This window comes from Cordyceps javanica, chromosome 6 (genome assembly GCF_051103115.1).
Source record: "Cordyceps javanica chromosome 6, complete sequence".
Classification (NCBI taxonomy): domain Eukaryota; kingdom Fungi; phylum Ascomycota; class Sordariomycetes; order Hypocreales; family Cordycipitaceae; genus Cordyceps; species Cordyceps javanica.
This window is the reverse complement of record NC_139300.1, coordinates 3,112,867-3,130,608: the sequence shown is the minus strand read 5'-3', so window position 1 is coordinate 3,130,608 and position 17,742 is coordinate 3,112,867.

The window sequence follows — 17,742 nt, the reverse complement described above, 5'->3', positions numbered from 1 at the left end:
AAGGAACGGGTAAAAAAGAAAAGAAAAAAGCAAAGGAAAAAGAAGGGAAAAGGAAAGGGAAAAAGCTGAAAAAGCTACTGGTACAGTACGGATTAGCACCTAAAACTGACGGCATTCTTTCCCGTCAGTGGTGTGTTTTTGGTGGGCAAAACACGCAACGGCGGCGCCCCCCCTCCAAAAAGCAACTTGGCACAAAAAAGCAGACTTGCCATCATGAGGGCAGCGCGCCCCGGGTGACTAGGGCATCCTTACGGACCATACGGACGATGCAGACCGTACGGGCTCTTCCATACAGGCTATAACAAATCATGCAGAGCAATCACCATGCCTGCGTACCTACCTACCTTGCCTCATTGCCGTCGAGCGTCGCTTGCTCGCCTGATAATTCAGACGCCAAACGTCACATCTCGTTCCGGGAATCACATCTCCCTCCCCGCCGCCAGATGCCCAGTTTTGAAGTTTTTTTTATTATATATATATATATATTATTTTTATTCTTCTTTCTTGGCTGATTTTGGCTAACCTCGCTACTGTACGAATAGGCTGATGCTTATGTAGTCGAATGGATCTCGGTGGTGCAATTTCTCGTGCTTGTTGCCTACCTAGCTCGAACCACCATCTTCTGTCCCTTGATAGCATGACTGTGATTATTATAATTATTTCCTCTTTTTTTTCAAGCCTGCAACAGACAAGTGCACTGGAGAGAATGCCTCGTCTGTTTTAACCTCTGGCTAGCGCATCTCCGAGAGTTTCCTCTCCACACCAAAACTGTCACGATGTCGTAAAGTTTTTTTTTTTCATTTATCTTTTTTAGAGTTTCCTTTTTGCGGTATTGAATCTGCTTCCCGTTCTTGTTGCTGCTGTTGCCCGTTTGGATGACGCCACCCTCTCGACCCGCTCGCCCGCCCCCAGCCAAAGCCCGGGTCGGCGGCGAACAGCAGCTTGCCGGGTTGGGCATCAGGTCATGAGGTTTGCAGTATCTGCTCATGGCGAAGAACCAAGAAAAAAGAGGCATCGGTAGTTGACGTAGATCCATGAATGCCTTTCCGAATAAGCTGTATTGTCCCAAAAATGTCCAAAACCAAGACTAGTACATGTAAATCACTACGATGAAACCCGGGGAGGAATCAGGCTTTTAGCAAGAGATGCTGTTGATTCCGTCATCTGCCGCTCTCTCCCCTTCTCTGTCCCGTCTATGCAAACCCGTATCCTCGGAGATGCGCAACGACGAGCAAGGAAATAAATGGAAAATGAATGGAAATAAAATGGAGAAATAAACCCTTGCCGCACCATCATCAAGGTACATGGTGCAAAGCTGACACGGTGCCATCACGCGCAAGTACCACGACTACCACCACATTCGTCACTCACTCATTCACTCACTCATTCACTCATCCATTCATCCACCCACTCACTCACTCACTCGCCCACTCACGCACTTATTGCTGTTCCGTTTGGACCGGTGATTATGCATCATGTTGTTTGCTTTCCCCAACAATCTCTTTGTTCTTTTTTTCAATTTCTTTACCCCGTGGCTCGATCTCTGCATGCATGCATGCATATGCCACCCCCGTGGCTCTGCTGGGTTTCATCTTGCCTCTCCCTCTCTCTTTCGCTTCGCTCTCTGCATCTTATCCTGCGCCCGCGAACTGCATCACGCAACTCGACGCTCCCCTCCCACACACCTCAACGCCGTGGCCCGTGGCGGGTTCTTTTTTTTCAACCCTTCTTCTCCAGCCGTCTACTTGGCCTTGGCGTGTGCACCAGTGTGCAGACGCCATGGCAAGTAAAGACTGAGAAAGCAATAGCTTCGCCCACTTCGACAAGCCACCACCACTACCACCACCACCACCACCACGACGGACCATACCAAGTACTTACTACGACACGCCCACAACACCAGAAACAATGGAATGTATCCTGCCTGCTTGCCTGCTTTTGCTCCCACGGCAGAGAAAAAAAAAAGACGGTCCGGGGTAGTCCGTCTAGGCATCCTTTTCACACATTCGCGCCGCCGACCATGTGTTCCGTGTCTGAGCCAGATGCCCTTGCTTCCTTGCTGCTGCTGCTGCCTTGACGCCTTTGCGCCTTTACGCCTTGTCGGGGTCATGCATGGGCTGAATGGTCTCTCTCTTTCCCCCTGCTGGTGTCGTCGTTCCCTAATAATACCAAAGAAATGTCTCTGAAAAGGCCCCCTTCGCACTCACACGCATACGAATACACACCCACCACGCACCCACGCACGCACCACGCATCACGCACCATGCACCATGCAACATCGAAAAAAGAGAGCGTTGCCTCTCTTTTGTTTTCTTTCGGATTCTACTTTGAGTGGCGACTGCCCTCCTCCCCCTTCCCTCCTCGCCACCTTGCCCGCCCCCCTCAAAAATCACTTGTCATCAGCCCCAAGCCACCAAACCACCCTGAAAGAAAGGGAAAAAAGGCAACTTCAGCGCTCCATTTCTACGGCGGCGGCGGCGGTGCGGGCCAGCCTATCGTGGTGATGATGGTCTGGCGACAGTTTTTTTTCTACTTTATTGATTAGGACGTCTCAGTTTGAGCTGCGGCGCTGTTCCGCTGCTTTCGTAGCCCTTGCCCTTGTGTAATCTCCCTCGCCCTCGACTTCCGTAGTAATGGTTGGGCTCTTCCAAGACTGTACCGATATTGGCTGGCTTTCCCTGTTAGTCAAATGGCCTTTGTGTTGCTGCACAGAAACTTGAGGCCAATAAAAGTAGTTGAACCTGCTCCCCCTGCGCTGGCTCGTACTCGGAGAGAATATTTTTTCTTTATTTAAAAAAAAGAAAAAGGGTATTCCGTAGTATGCGCGTTCCAGTAAACCTGATATACTCATCCATTCTTCGCACAACCTCTTCTCTTCCCGTCCACTTGGGCAAGAATTGTCCAACAGCCCAGATCGGCAGCTAGGCCAAGGCTTACAAGTTCTGCATCAAGGGTTTCTTGTTTGTTCTCTTTGGGCTTGGTGGCTCGGCTCTCGAAGTGGATGTGCGAAAATCTTTTTTGCTTTCTCTTCCTTGTCCCACGGCTATCGCCACTCGAGCCTATCTGGAATGGCAAATCTTGATTTTTGATTTTTGATTTCTTTTTTACTCCCGCGGACCGTTTTCAAGAACGAGCCAGTCTGCTGGCTGCCCATGTGTTCGCGTCCCCGTCGCTACCCTGAATCACAACGACTACCAGTTGAAAAGTCATTTTTGGATACTTGTCTCATCCTTTTTTCTTTTCTTGTATTTTTTTTTTTCGGTTCTAGTACAGATTCGAAAAGTACAACTGTTTGTCTCGCCTCGGGCTTCTTCCAGGTTTCGTGCCATGTTTAGAAGCTGCATGGAATGCTGTCCGTCGCAGATTCCATCCTCCTTGCAAATTAAACTACCACCGGGCCCAGACGGGCGTAAAAGACATGTATGAATAAACAAATGAAATGCCGTATGATGTAATGAATGGCAGGCCACAAGAAAAAAAAACACCCCCTTTCTTCCAAAAGGCAAGAAAGCGCATAACTAGCTGGTTCTTTTTGCCCCTCTAATCAATAACAGCCGTTATTAAAAGCAGACAATGTCTGCAGTGCAACGCTAAATAAAATCATGATTCTTTTTTCTTTTTGGCAAACCAAAGAATATGGCAACTATCGAAATTCTGTCTCTGGCAGGTAATCCCGCCTCTGGATGCGTCAGCCCAATCGAACTGGTGTGATGGGCAACCCAAGACAAGCCACCGCCACTGAATGTCACTGATCAGAGAGCTCCCCCCCGGATTTTTATCAAGCGCGTCCGTAATACGTACTTGCACTAATAATGATAATGGATGATAGCCTAGTAATAAGTGGCCCCCCGTTCCTCGTACCCGCCAAAAGCTCCTTGAGCCTTGTCTTGTCCTGGCTCAGCCCGCCTTACCTGCCGCTGCTTGTCTTGGGAGAGGGGGGGGGGGACGGGAAAAACCACAGTGTCTCTGCCTCACGTTTGTTTAGACATGCACTCGACCACATCTCCTCGCCCCAAAAAAAGACATTTTCAAAAAGGAAAGGAAAAAGGAGATGCAGCAGAAAGCAGTATTCGCATGTCTGCTCGAGTACGATTCGTGCCGAGACATGCTCTCCCTCTGGTTACCAAAAATATCTCGGACAAGTACCGCCCTGCTTCTGCTTACACCACACAAAATAACTAAAGAAAATGGTTGGCATTGTAATTGACATGCAGCAATTCAAAACACTCGACGTTTTTTTTATTGTGCCAATATCTTTTGTACGTCTGTGCTTGCGCCGTTGAGGACCACCCCCTGCCGCACGCAGCCTCGTGGGGTTGTATTATGACGAACTTGCCGCTCTCTCCATCTCTCCATCTATCTCTCTCTCTCTCTCTCTATGCCGCAATTTGTTGACCTGTAACATTTTCCACTCTGCCTGTCCCCGAAAACAGTAAAGATTTTCTATTTGCGACGAATCGCTGGCTTTCGCCGAGGGGGGGGGGGGGGTGCTAGGCTAACTAGTTGATGCAATGGACCAGCCTCTTCTTTCGCTTTTACGACTAACGACTTGCGACCCCTACCCCCCAAATGCAAGTGACGATCAACAACGAACGTGCAGTTTATCAAACCCCCAGCGCCACCCCAACCTCCGTACTATGTATGGGGATTAGGTGGTGGGGGGAGGGCGCGCGCGCGCCATGAGGAGGGAATATTTGCTGCATCGCATCCCCAGGGCCAGGGGCGGCAACGCCTCTTCTCCGCACTCTTGCAAGTAATGTGATGAGCATTCTGCGCCCCCCCATAGATTTGCAGGAAGAAGAAAAAAAATCCTGGGGGAGGAGGGAGAGCTTGACGGGCAGGACGGGCTTTTGCCCCTCCCATTCTCCCCTTGTTTTTCCTTTGCTTATACACACATCTCGTCCCTCTCCCCCCATGTTCTGCCCCTCCGTCCCCGTCTGGGTTGCGACGCTGTCGGGCGAATCGCAGCGCCGCCGCCAGCCTACCAGCTACTATTAGCTTGCCAGCCAGCCAGCCAGCCAAAGCGGCGCGACCCTTCTCCGCATCCAAAAGGGACTGCCCGATGGATCTGAAATTCCCACTTTGCCCACTTACCCCCATTCCTTTCCATTGTCTTTTTTTGGTTGTTGTGTGTCTTTGAAGCGGGTTGGTGTGCGTGGTCGGCGATTATGTGCTTGCTCCCCCCCCCCCTAAGCCATACCACGACCCTAAAATTCCCAGCGAGCTGATTTACAAGAAAAGGGTAGAAGGGGACGTAGACGTTGATTTGGGGTGAAATAGTATACCGAAAGCAACCAGGCCATGAATGACTGACTGGGGGGGGGGGGCCGTTGGAACAAGAGCAATAAGATGTAAATCATTTAAAAACCCCATCACGGGGACAAACGACACAATTTTACGGCGGGAGAGTCGATCATATCAAAGGGGTCCAAGACATGCCGGCGTAAAGATGAAAGAAGAAAAAAAAGAAAAGACCAAGACCAAGAAATGGGCACGATGCCAGCGGCAGCCGCGGATGCGACGGCGGGAGGCCCAATCTGGCAATTGACCGAGGCCAAGTCAAAGGAAAAGAGTGAGCCCCCTAGGAAAAAAACCGTTCTTTTTTTTTTCTTTTTTTTTCTTCTTTTTTTAATGTTGTGATTCTTCTTCTTTCCCTCTTTTATCTCTTTTTTTCCTTTGTCTTTTCTTTTTCTTCTTCTTTTTTTCCGCCTTTGGTGACTTTGCTTTTGGCGACATGCGAAACATGTCATGTAAGCGCAGAATATCGAGGGCAACATGTACCAGTACGGGTATAAGCCGTTGAGCCCTGCAGCAGGTATCCTATTTATTTGCTTTTTTCTAAAAGTATGCTCTCTCGTTCTCCGAGTGAATGCCCCTGCCCCGGCCCGGAGCTAGTTGAAAGAAATGAACAGCGCGAGGCATGGCAGTGGAGTTTTTTTTTTTGGGTCATATCGCCGTTCCCAATTACCGCATACCTCTGTCTTTTCCACTGCCGTGGTCTGTTTCTCTGTATCACTCTATGGCTCTCTCTCTGGGTGCGTCTCCCCTCTCAAGGATTGACGCCTCGGCAGTGGAGAGATGGCCGCGCATCGTCGCCACACCTCCATCCCGGCAGATATCAAAGAAAGATGAAGGCTGTCTCAGATGATGATACAGAGAGCGGAAGGAATTCCTCGGTTGCCGCTACCCAGCCAGCTGTCTCTCCCCCAATCCAGCCCAGCCCAGCCCAGCACATGGCAAGACGCCCGTTCTTTGTCTCGCCCAAGTTGCCCGAAAGGCTTAGTTCCCGTCCGGCAAGGGCCCTGTTTTCTGGTCAGATATCCCGTGCAGGAGAACAAAGTAATCTGTAATAAAGAGAGGGAAGGGGGGAAAAATACGGAGCAATGATGATGGCGATAACCCCTGGTTCATTGGTACTGTATTTCTTCTACTCCGTACAGATTCAAGAAACTGGGTCATGTTTCCTGAGAGCGCCACCATCGTCACGCCTGAGACGGCATCATTCTTGGACTACGCGACCCTTGTGTAAGCGCCTCCCGGCGAAAAGAAGAAGAAGAAGAAAAAAAAACTATGGACGAGGGATTTGTAGTGGCAACGGTCCTTGGCTAGTCAAGCACACCGTTGAAGCCGCTCGCGTGGCCCATGGGCATGCCAGACCAGAAACAAAAGGAAGACAACGTGCCTGAGAGTGAGTAGCTCTTGGGTTTTTGGCCTGAAAACAATGGCCTGGGGGACAGAACCATCATCGTCGCATGATTGTAAATTGTAATACACCACTGCTGTCCAATCTCGCACCCTGCTGGGAGGGAGCATCACCCTCCTCCCCACAGAACTCGGAGCCAATTACGCGAGGCCCCGTCAGAACGAAGGGAGTACCACCCTGACTGCGTGGCGCTCGGGGAGGAGCAGGACGCGGGGACGAGAGGAACGGCTAGGCCAGGTGGAATTGACTGGGGGAGGGGCTTTCTCTCTCTCTCTCACACACTCTCCTCCTTCTCGGGATGGCTTCTTACTCCACGATTGCAGTAGGATTATAGGGGCAGTGAGTGAGACCGGTAAACCTGTCCCAAAGTAGCAAAGCTTTTTCTATGTCTAGAGTTGAAACGCCAGACAAAAAAAAAAAACTCAGGTCCCCGACAAGAACCGACGGGAGAAGCCCGCCCCTCATTCCTCTGGATATAGATCATCTATTTTTACGGCTGCATTTCTGCATTCCTGTCAACGCGGCGCTTGTACAACGTCCAAAGCCTGGTTGTATCCCCGTGTTTCCTGCACTTTTGCGACAACCTTTCTTGTTGCACGCGGCGGCGGCGGCCTCGCGACCCCGTCACACAAAGGGCTCGCGGCGCGCTTCCTGCCTTTGACAGGCAGGCCGGCCCGCCGCCCCTTGTAGTAGAGATGAAAGCCCCAAGACAAGTTTGTGTTTGTGCGTGGGTTGCACAAGAAAGACTGTGGAAATGAAGAAGGGGAATACAAGAAGAGGAAACAAAAAAAAGGTACAGAGTAGATAACAGGATCATCTACGGAGAGGCACGGAGTACTAGAATGGCGGGAGCGCGAATCTGGGCGGTACCTGCGACTGCGAGGTCTGGGAAGTTGTCCGTATACGGTATGCCGATACTTGGAGTCTGGGCCGGTGAAAAAAAAACGGGCGTAATGGAGAAGAATTCTTGTAGTCTGCAAAACCAAGATCCATTCCAGGGGGATTGCAAAAAATAAAAAATGCCCATCCAGATATGCAGAGATCTACTTACACGGGCACTCTCCCAAGACCATGTCCATGTTTTGTAGGAAAAGTGGCAGGCGCAAGCGCCGGGTTTTTCTCTCTCTTTCTTTGAATTGAACCAAAGTCATTTGCCCAATGACGAATGACGACTTTGATGAATCTCGTTTATGAACTAGTGAGCAAGGGGGGGTGGATTGAGTTTTAAGTTCTACTCTGTGCCACATTTTCCCGTCGTCGCCCGCACTTGGCCCCAGGATTTCTTTGAGAGGGCGGGACGGGAAGGACGGGAGGGTGCGCCAAGGACCCGTACGCTGGGAAACTTGTAACAGACGGGAGAGGGAGAAGAGAAAAAAGAGGGGATCAGGGAATGGTTGAGACGACACGTTTTTGTAAGAATGCAAGGTACACGTTGAAAAGAAAAAAAGCGCAACCAACGACCTCCCCGGCGAGGGCCCAACTTGAACGCAAAAGGCAAAGGGCCATTCGCGTTAGCCAACTAGTGCGTGGCATTTTATTGTGCTGCTGATAAATCCCTTTCTCAGTCATCGCCCAGAACGCAAAGGCCAGAACGCAAGATTGGTTGGCGCAACTCGAACTTGCTGAAACTACTGCGAGTTAGTCTACGGCGCAAGGCTTGTTGTACGTGGGGAACAAGACAAGGGGCATGCGCCAAACAATTTCTCCGAAAAGCTGAGTGCGAGGCTTTTCTGGGGTTTTCAGCTCCTGGGCGGCCATGTTCTCCTCTCTACAGGAAGCTGGTGTCTGGTGTGCTCACGCCAAGGGGAGAGAGAGGGGGGGGAGGGGGAGAGGGAGAGGAGGGGAGGGAGAATGAGAGCGTTACAGTAAACGAGCCCGAGTCAATTTTTTTCTTTTTTCCCTTTTTCTCTCTCTGGGTGACCTTTGTGCGGGCGCGCGCGTAAGTAGAATGGGAAACCTGACCAGAGACAAGTGAGCTACTCGGCCATTTGCCCAGGATTGGTCATGACACACACACAACCGCCTCCTCGCCCTCAAATGGCCCATGTCTCTCTCCTCTACTCCGTACCTCGGTCGATGACCGGACAGGCAGGCAACCGCCCGTCAGGGCCCATGACGATGTGTCCGAGACAACAAATCGAACAAGAAGCCCCGTCGTTCTCTGTCGGGAGGGAAGGACCGTGGGGGGGGGGGGTAAAACAAAAGAGAAGACATCTCATGCATGGGAAGCTCATCACCCGATAGCGAACGAGAGACGGCCTCCCAGATCGTCGGGCCTGCCCCCCGGGGAGGAAGGGTCTTATTCGGGCTCGGCAACCACCCAGCCTCCTTTTTCTCCTACTGAGAGAGGGAGATTCGGGCTGCAACCACACCTCAGGCCTCCCCCCCCTCTCCCCCGGGCTGTCACTCCATCAAAGAGAGGAGATGCAGGCAGAAGAGGGAGGGGTGGGATGATGAGCTCCAGCATGGCACCAAGGCCAGACAGCGCCAAACGCCATGTAACACTGGCGAGGATGGAGGAACCAGCCTGACCTTTGGAGGTTGCGAGAGACGCGGGCACGGTCATTCGGCGATGGTTAGCGTCCGGGAGATTTGTGCACACCACGGTGAGTACGTCATTGCAGAGAGAGATGGCAGCACAATGCGAGAAGGAAAAAAAAAAAGGTAGAGGGAAAGCTAGGTCCACGGCGATGTGTTGATGCGGTTAGTTCCATGAGCCCGGCCTGCCCGTTGGCGGTCACATTAGCGAAGGAAGGAATAAAAATGGATCACGGCTGAGTTTATTAAGGAAGAATAAAAGACATATTTGATGAACTGCTGCTGAGAACGAGGCGGAGGCGGCGGTGGCGGCGACGGCGCGTGGTAGTTGGTCGTCTGCCGCCAACAATAGTGGCCCAAATCTTTTTTTTTTCGGCTCCGATGAATACTATGTGAAAAAAAAAAAGGCTAAGCTTTCTGTCACAAGACATGAAATCTGCCCGCAAGCGTGGCGTTGGAAGCGGAACCTAGCCGAGCCCCGAACACTGGTTTGGACCCATGACGGGGAATCGTGGTGATTGTTAAAAAAAAAGAGAAATGAATAAAAATACAGGATGAAAAATAATGATAAATTAAACGATTTGATTTCCGGTTCGAGACAAGGAATGGAAGAGCAAAGGGTTTGGGCTAGTCGAAAATAGAAAACGCGCCGCGCCAAAAAGAGTTTTGGCTGGTGAGTTTTTGGGTTGGTGCGCATGTCTTTGACGGCGGCGAGCGGCAGCGGTCCGTGATTTTATTTTATTTTTATTTCATTTTAGTTCCCACCGTCCCGTCACCGTTGCCGTCGCTTTTTGCCTTGTTCAGCTTGCACGTACAAGCGAGGTCTTGTGATATGTAAAGGCCAGTTCCCAGCTGTAAGTAAAGAAGAGGAACCTGAACTCTAAAACGAGAGACAGCTGGACAGGGAGAGAGAGAGAGTGTGTGTGTGAGAAAAAAAGAGTGAACAAGATGTCTCAATATTATTTTTCAATAAAGCTAGATTATGAAAAAAGTATAAAAAGATGAAATCAAATGGAGGAAAAATAAGAATGCTACGCTGCACTTGTCAGGATCACAGGGGCCAACCCCACCCTTGTCCGTCGACAATGGAAGAAGAGATGTGCATGTCCCAAAAAAATCCACTTCTGTGTTCCACACTGCTCATTGGTTGATTACCGTACGTGGTACGTACCTGTCAACTCACCGTGGCCTTGACCGGGTACAGACCGAGATTTCGGTACAAGGAGACGAAGGGGCGCGGGTGAAACCCGGTCAGGGAGGGGAGGGGGGATGGATAAGCGAGGCTGAGCGCGGCGCTGAGGCGATCAGGACCTCCGAGACATGGGCACGGGTTGATTCAAAAAGAAAGAAGAGAAAAAAAAAGAGAGAAGTCGGGATGAGGAATTGCCTTTTCAACGCGGAACTATCAGTACATATTTGGGGAAAGCTTGCATCGGGGGAGGGGCGGGCTGGCCGGGGCAAGCTTGGGAGTGGGTTTTTTTTTCTTTTTTCAACAGTTTGGATCTATTCAACGCCTGGGGGAGGGGAAGAGCCTTTCTTGTCAGTCAGTCAGCCTTTTTACTCCATACAGAAAGGAATGAGCTCGCAGAAAGAGGAAAGGGGTTTGACTAATTGTGAATGTAATTGGGGTAAAGAACGGAATACGGATAGTTTTGCACAAATTATACACTCTGGTTGCCACGCATTGAAAAAAAAAAAACAAGACCAGGGTTTCCATAATTATGCAAGGCACAACAAGCCTGGCGATGAAGCTATGCAGTATCCGTACACTGTTCGTCGCTGCATGCGTGTACCATCTCGGGTACGGAAAACGATATAAGCACTAGGTGCGGATTTAGTTAGTTGCCCATGCTATAATTATGTTGCCTCTGGAAAGCTGCAGACTTGATGACTTTGAACTGCATGACTCTCTGCACGCCGCCAGCAGCCACAATTTCGCCGCTCGCCTCTTCACATTCCTGGAGTGCATGGCGGAGTGCAGCATTGACGCGGCCCGCGCCTTTTTGGGGTCTCGGTCCCGAATTTTCCTTTGTGCACGCCTATACGAAAATAAAAAGGTAAAAAAAACAAAACAAATAAAACGTCGTTGCCCTCTTTTCACGCCGACTGTGATGTAGGCCGGGCTCCTCGTCTCTGCGGCTTTGCGGCGCAGTTGTCGTGCGTGCGTTGTCCTCGAAGGGGGGTGATGTCTTGTTTTTGCTGGGTTTCACCATCTCGGTGTGATTGTTTTAATAAAACGACAATGTTTATTTTTTTTTTGGAAAAACTTTTGTCGAGGCCGGATGCAATGTATTGAAAGAAAATGGCGCGATATTTTTACCAGTCATTTGTTGAATTGACGCACACACCCATCTCGCCACCATCATTCCCCCCCGGATATCGTGGAAACCTGCAATGCAACAAGACCAAACACTACATATGCAGCTGCGCCAATGAACAACACGCCAGCGCTAAACTCGCCGTGGCTAGAGCTAGTGAGAGGATCAATACCAATGGTTTTATTTATTTTTATTTCTCCTTCAAGAGAAAGGAAGGATTGTGCTTGTGGCCGTTGCGTAACCCATGTCAGTCGTAAACAGAGGCTTCTTGTCGCTGCTGCAAAGTTGCCAGTCAACGGTCATTTTTCTACTTGTCTTTTTTTCTTCTTTTTTTTTCTTTTTTCTGCGGAGATTATTCTTCATTGACCAAAAGTAGATGAGAGATGAGAAAGGAGTGGAAGAGAAAACAAAAGAGAACAAGTGGACGAGGTGCCTCGCTTATTAGCCCAGGAACACTGCATATCCGTAGCCTGTATCAAACTAAAACCTTTTGCCTCGACTGATTTTTTTTTTCACCTTTGTGCGTCCTGGCCTTTATTATGCCCGTAGCCGGGACGAGGTCTGGTCAAGCAAACCCTTTTTGGCTGATCTCATTTCGACTTGTCACAAGGAACAACAATGCAATGAACCGAATCGCGTAACATCATTTCTGAGGCGCACCAAATAACTACCAGATGAACTTTGCAAGACCCCTTGCCGCCGTCCTGTGCCGAGCTCCTCTTTACCCCCTCCTTGTCGAGGTAGCATCCAATGCAATGCAACCCCTCCTTGAAAACGTGTTGGACAATCGGACTGGTGTCACCCGCGAGAGACTACTTGATCTGGGCGCAAGCCCGACTGCTGCGCCGCCGTTGTGCTCAATCGGCTTTTTTTTTGTTCTCTCCTTCTCTTCAGGGATGGCACATTTCGTTCGTTCTTTTTTCCCTCTTGTCTCGGCCGTAGTACCCAAGCTGGACGTTTAATCGCAAACACGACAGCATTTGCTACTATATTTCGGGCGACATTAATAAAGAAAAAATTCAAACCGGAAACCTCCACCACATATTTCTGGTCCCGAGCTTTCTTGGTTTTGCAAAAAAATAAGATATAAAGAAAACCAAATAAATAAAAAGGTGTCATTTTCATTTTCAATTATATTATACTACATCATGCTATATCCCAATGACGTCGTCACCATGGTTCCCACCCAAGTCTCCAGTGACGAAAAGTGATTGTCGCCTTCTTGCACAGGAACTTCAACACGCTATTACGTTTTGCTTGTGTCGCATAGCGTGACAACGTGTGGTTTAATTCCCGCTCGTCGGATGGAGCCGATTTTTTGTATCTGTCTTTATATCTTTTTTTTTAACTATTTATTTTCCGCACTAATCCACTCTCTCCGTGATCAATCATACTGATACGTCATTGAACCCGTTTTTCGCAAAGCTTTTGGGGCCATGAAACCGTCCCCCCACGAGCTACTTTCGTGACCCCCATTGTGAGTGAGGACGGCATCTGCTGATCGCTTGGGCAGTGTTGGATGTACGTACGCTCAGAGACCCGTGAGGCAAAGGCTGCGCATGATTGAAGGACGCGGCCCCTGAACGCCGGTCCCTTTCAAGAGGTCACAAAAGGGCGGCGCGCCTGGCTTTTCAGCTACAAGGTGTGCAAGTCGCAGGAAGGGGGGGCTTGCTTCGGCAGAGGCGTTGCAATCGTTCGACCGCCAAAGATTCTGGGTCTACCATGTACGCAAAGTCCAGGTATCAGGGTACTACTGGTAAAACTGTCACGGCTTGTACGGAGTAAGTATCGAGAGTATCGATAGTTTGGCCCACGTCTCTTAAACGCCGAGTCGCTGCTCCGAGATTGGCTCACCACCAAGCTACAATGGCCTGACGGCAAAAAAGAGTAATGTGATCTCGAGACGAGGCTCGTACTCGGAGATGTCAGTTTATGACTGCTCAACAAAAAAAAAAAAAGCGTCACGGAGAAGACGCCCAGTTTTACGTCGGGTGGCTGCCTGCACGAGCTGATTGCCTCGCCCGCCAAGGCTGTGCGACACGGACAAGTACCAGTAATGGCGACGAGACGGCGCAACGTGCAGCTTTCTTCAGACCAGGAAGCTCTTTTTTTTCCCCCTCTCTCCCCCCCCCCAATGACTCGTCACACCGGTATGGGGGCAATGGGCGGCACGAGGCGCAACACGGGCGCTACCGCAGGGTCGGGCCATCCTGGGTCCCAGGGTTCTGGAACCAAAGCCTTGTTGGTCTGTTCTTTTCTTTTTTTTCCTTTTTTTTTTTTCATTCTTCGCAAAAACGTGGCATGCTGTTGGGGCATCAGTAGTTGGGCAGGGCCACCACCAAAAAGCTCAGCCTCGTGGTTCCTTTTTTTTTTTTTGTTTCATGATTCAAGCAATATCATGGCCTCGAAAGAAAAGGACAAAAAAGGGAAAAATGGAAAATGGAAAAATAGAAAGTGAAGAATCTGACCGGGAAGAACGAAAGGTGCCAGGCGTCTTCTCCGAAAACACCCCCCCCTCCTCTCCCATGGCAAACAATGGAATGATGATATACCCGTGAACGCAAGAGCTTGTGCCCATTGGAACGGCAGTAACAAACCCGTCAACACCCACACCCCTTGGGCCAGTGGTCAACTCGGACAAAGTTCTTTTTTGGTAACAAGAACATAAAATCGCAACTGCCGGCACAGACAAGGTACATAACCTTCACATGGGTCAGGGGAAAATCACACGCCTTCTCCGGTGCGCCGGGTCGCTGAGGTCGATGCCATTTCGAGTATCAATCATCGGGAAGGGGGGGGGGGGGGAGGGAAGTTCTCATCCAAGCATCCATCTCCTACTTGCCTCAAACCACCCTTTCTAGAATCATTCTCGGACGTACCGGAGGCTCCGCGCGCTGCGGCGGCGCCCCCTTCCCGCCTCTTGGGCTCTCACTCTCTCTCTTTGAGACACACACTCTCTCTCCAACATGGCGCCGCTCCAAAATGGCCCAGAAGCCTCACGCCCAATAGGGGCGGCGTGTGGCAGTTTTTTGCTCAAAACTCAGCCTTGGCTCATTTTACGCCCATGAACCAATTAAATGGCCTGGTTGAGGGAGGGGAGGGGGGAGAGGCTGTGAGCGGCGCCCAGTTATGAAATTGATGAACTTGCCAGGGGAGAAGAGGGGAGGTTTGCAGGCGCCGAGCTGGCATCGTTGGGTAGCGTGAAGCCACTCGCTTGCGATTTGATCTGTCAGTTTTTTTTTTATTTCATCTTCCTTTTTTCCTTGTGTCTGCCCCTGTCAATACTGAGTGGGTAAAAGGAAAGTAAAAAAAAAAAAAAAAAAGAAGAAGAAGAAAAGAAATGTACAAAACGCCACCTCCACAACCCGTAGAGACACCACATGGGATTGGGGACAGGTTGACTGGCAGAAAGTCATCAGGTTGCAAGGGGGCTGGATGGCGCGCGCATATTCGCCCCGTGGCTCATTATGTGTGGCCCTGAGACTTTGCTTTTTTTTTCTTCTTTAATTTATCTTTATGCATCTCCTTCATTTCTCAACGGTGTAGAGTCCTGCGTCTTGTGGCGACTACTTTTGGGGAAAAGAAGAAAAAAAAAAAAGAACCGGTTTGACCACCTCGGCCTCGCTGCTTTGTGCCCAATGAATTTGGAAAAAAAAAAACGCCACCAACTGGCCAAAGCACAAGGGTAGATGGTCTGCACAAACAGGATGGGTTCAGGGGAAGACGTATCAGTAACCGTTTTAAACGGCAGGGATATGTTTGACCGTCAGAACTCGTATCGGACACAGTCAGATGGCAAGTTCTTGTCAGCACCAGCCAACAAGGCGAGCAGTTCAGGTTCCCGTGAGAAGAGGCACATACAATCTCGAGATTTTTAGTGCAACATTCGTACGTCGTACGGCCTTTTCCCCGTAAAACAATGAGTTCCGAGGTCGGTAGTCTCTAACCTCGACCACGTTACTGGATGGAAGCAACCACTTCTAAGCTTTCGAAATTAATAGTACATCCTCCATGCCAAAGACCATCAGAACTTCTGTCCAAGCCTGACAATGCCTTTTCGTCTGGCACATGGGTTAGTTTCGTGGCACGCCGCCCAGTCCATTGTCACGATGTCACCCCGCCGGCCTTGCCATCACTCCCACGATTCGGGGAAACCACCCGCAAAGGAGTCAAGAAACTGGTGGAATAATGATCTGTGAGGCCGAGTTATCCTTCCATGTGCGCTTCAAGAATCGGCCACCTTCTTGGCAGTCTCACAGCCAAGGCGGCTAGCTCTTGGCCCGATACCGTCCCAAGGCTGGTACGGTCCGTTCTGGCTTGGCACCTAGGCAGATTGGGACAGCATTGGCGTCATAGATGGGAATAAGGCCGGCAAGATGCCAAAAAAAGGGAAATGATGAAATCTGAATCGTCCGACTGATAAATTCACTGCAGTGGCCGTTGGGAAACCGCGCGCAGATTGGCATATACTTTGCCAACATCAACAACGACCAGCGTCATTTGAGCCATGCAGCGCAACCTCTACCGAACGGCGATCAGTGACTACCCGGAGGTGAACCACGCGTACACGAGGTTTCGCTCCTACGGAATTGTGCGCTGGGTAGTCGACCTCGCAATCCTGGGATTTGCCGTTCCCATTCTCGCCCGGAACCCAGGCCATGACCTCCTCATCGCATCTGCGTACTCTGTCGGCGTGGTAAGTATTTTTTGCCGCGTTGACCGTGTTTGACTGACAACCCGACATGCCGGTTTATGCGTGCTGCTGTTCGTGCCCATGACCGGGCCGCGATCGCCGTCCGACCCGCGACCTGCGAGCTGGGTCGCACCCGCGCTGGCCCTTACCCAAGTCGCGCTCATCCCGGCAGCGGCGCTATCGATCAACAGCTACGCGGACGGCAGCGGACGCTATTCGAGACGGGACAACAACAACAACAGCTTGGGGAAGCGAATCTACATCAGCCACGGCCGCTTCGGTGGCAGTCTCGACCAGCGGCTGGCCCTTGCCGGCGGTTGCTGCTGCATCGCGTCCGTGTGAGTTTACAACACTTGGCCCGAGATGGCGCTTCACGAGGGGGGCAGGGCAGGGCAGGGCAGTCCTGCTAGAGTGACCACTACGTCTAATCTGTACGTTTGTAGAATCGCCGGCATGGCCCAACTCTTTTACGTCTGGAAGATACACGGCCAGGCAACTGACAAGAAGAGAGGATGGAGAGAGGGCACGGTTGAGACACTGGAATGATGTGACGTTTTACGCGTGGATTTTTGTAGAAATCACCAATGTCTCAGACTACGGGATACGAATGAACAATACGGATACCTGGTGCGGATTAACTACTTGAACCAACATCTCAGAATGTCTAAATAGGCCACCCATCAAAACGCTGTTCGTTCATCCCGTAACCCATACCAACTTCGGTCAAGCGAAACCGTTTCAACCACCGTTTTTTTTTTGTTTCAACAATTGATCCACCGTTTTTTTTTTTCCTTGCATAAGCAGTTCACAACCAACTATCAGTACAAGCTTGGCGGACGGCCACCACCTGACAGCACCACAAGGCAAAGGTGGCAAGGGGCACTCTCGTAGTGATAGTTCAGGACGCCACCAGCCACCAAGCCACCACGTCGTGATCATCTAGCCCAAATGGAGACATATTTGCACAGTTTGGCACAAAAATGTCTTGCAAGTCGCTTTGGACTAGTAAAGTAGGTTTTTTTTTTCTAATCCTTTTCCAGGGCGCAGAGCCGCGTTTGGCGTGTTGTAGCTTCGTCAAATGTGTCCAATTCTAGACCACAAGGGGGGGGTGTCGTCCGCTGTCTCCGGCTCGTCCACGTTTGTCGGCGACAAACCGAGCATTGATCTCAAGAGTCCAACTCGAATGCCCGAGTTTGATTAGCAGCGCGAACCAGGCCCAAGGAATTTAACAGGGTGGCAGTGGTTTCTATTATTATTATCAAGGGCGTTGAAATATGCCATCTCCCTAAATTAAATAAATTAGCGAGGTACGTTGTCCTGCATATCGCCACTTCGATGCGGCCTGGCGCTGGGGGGGGGGGGGGGGGGGGGGGGGGGGACCTGGTCAAGTCGAATCATATTGCGCCTCGCACCTTATATGATGAGCAAAATGCACCCGCACCGGCCCCCCGCCCTTGTCATCGGACGCGGCATGCAGGTGATATTACAAG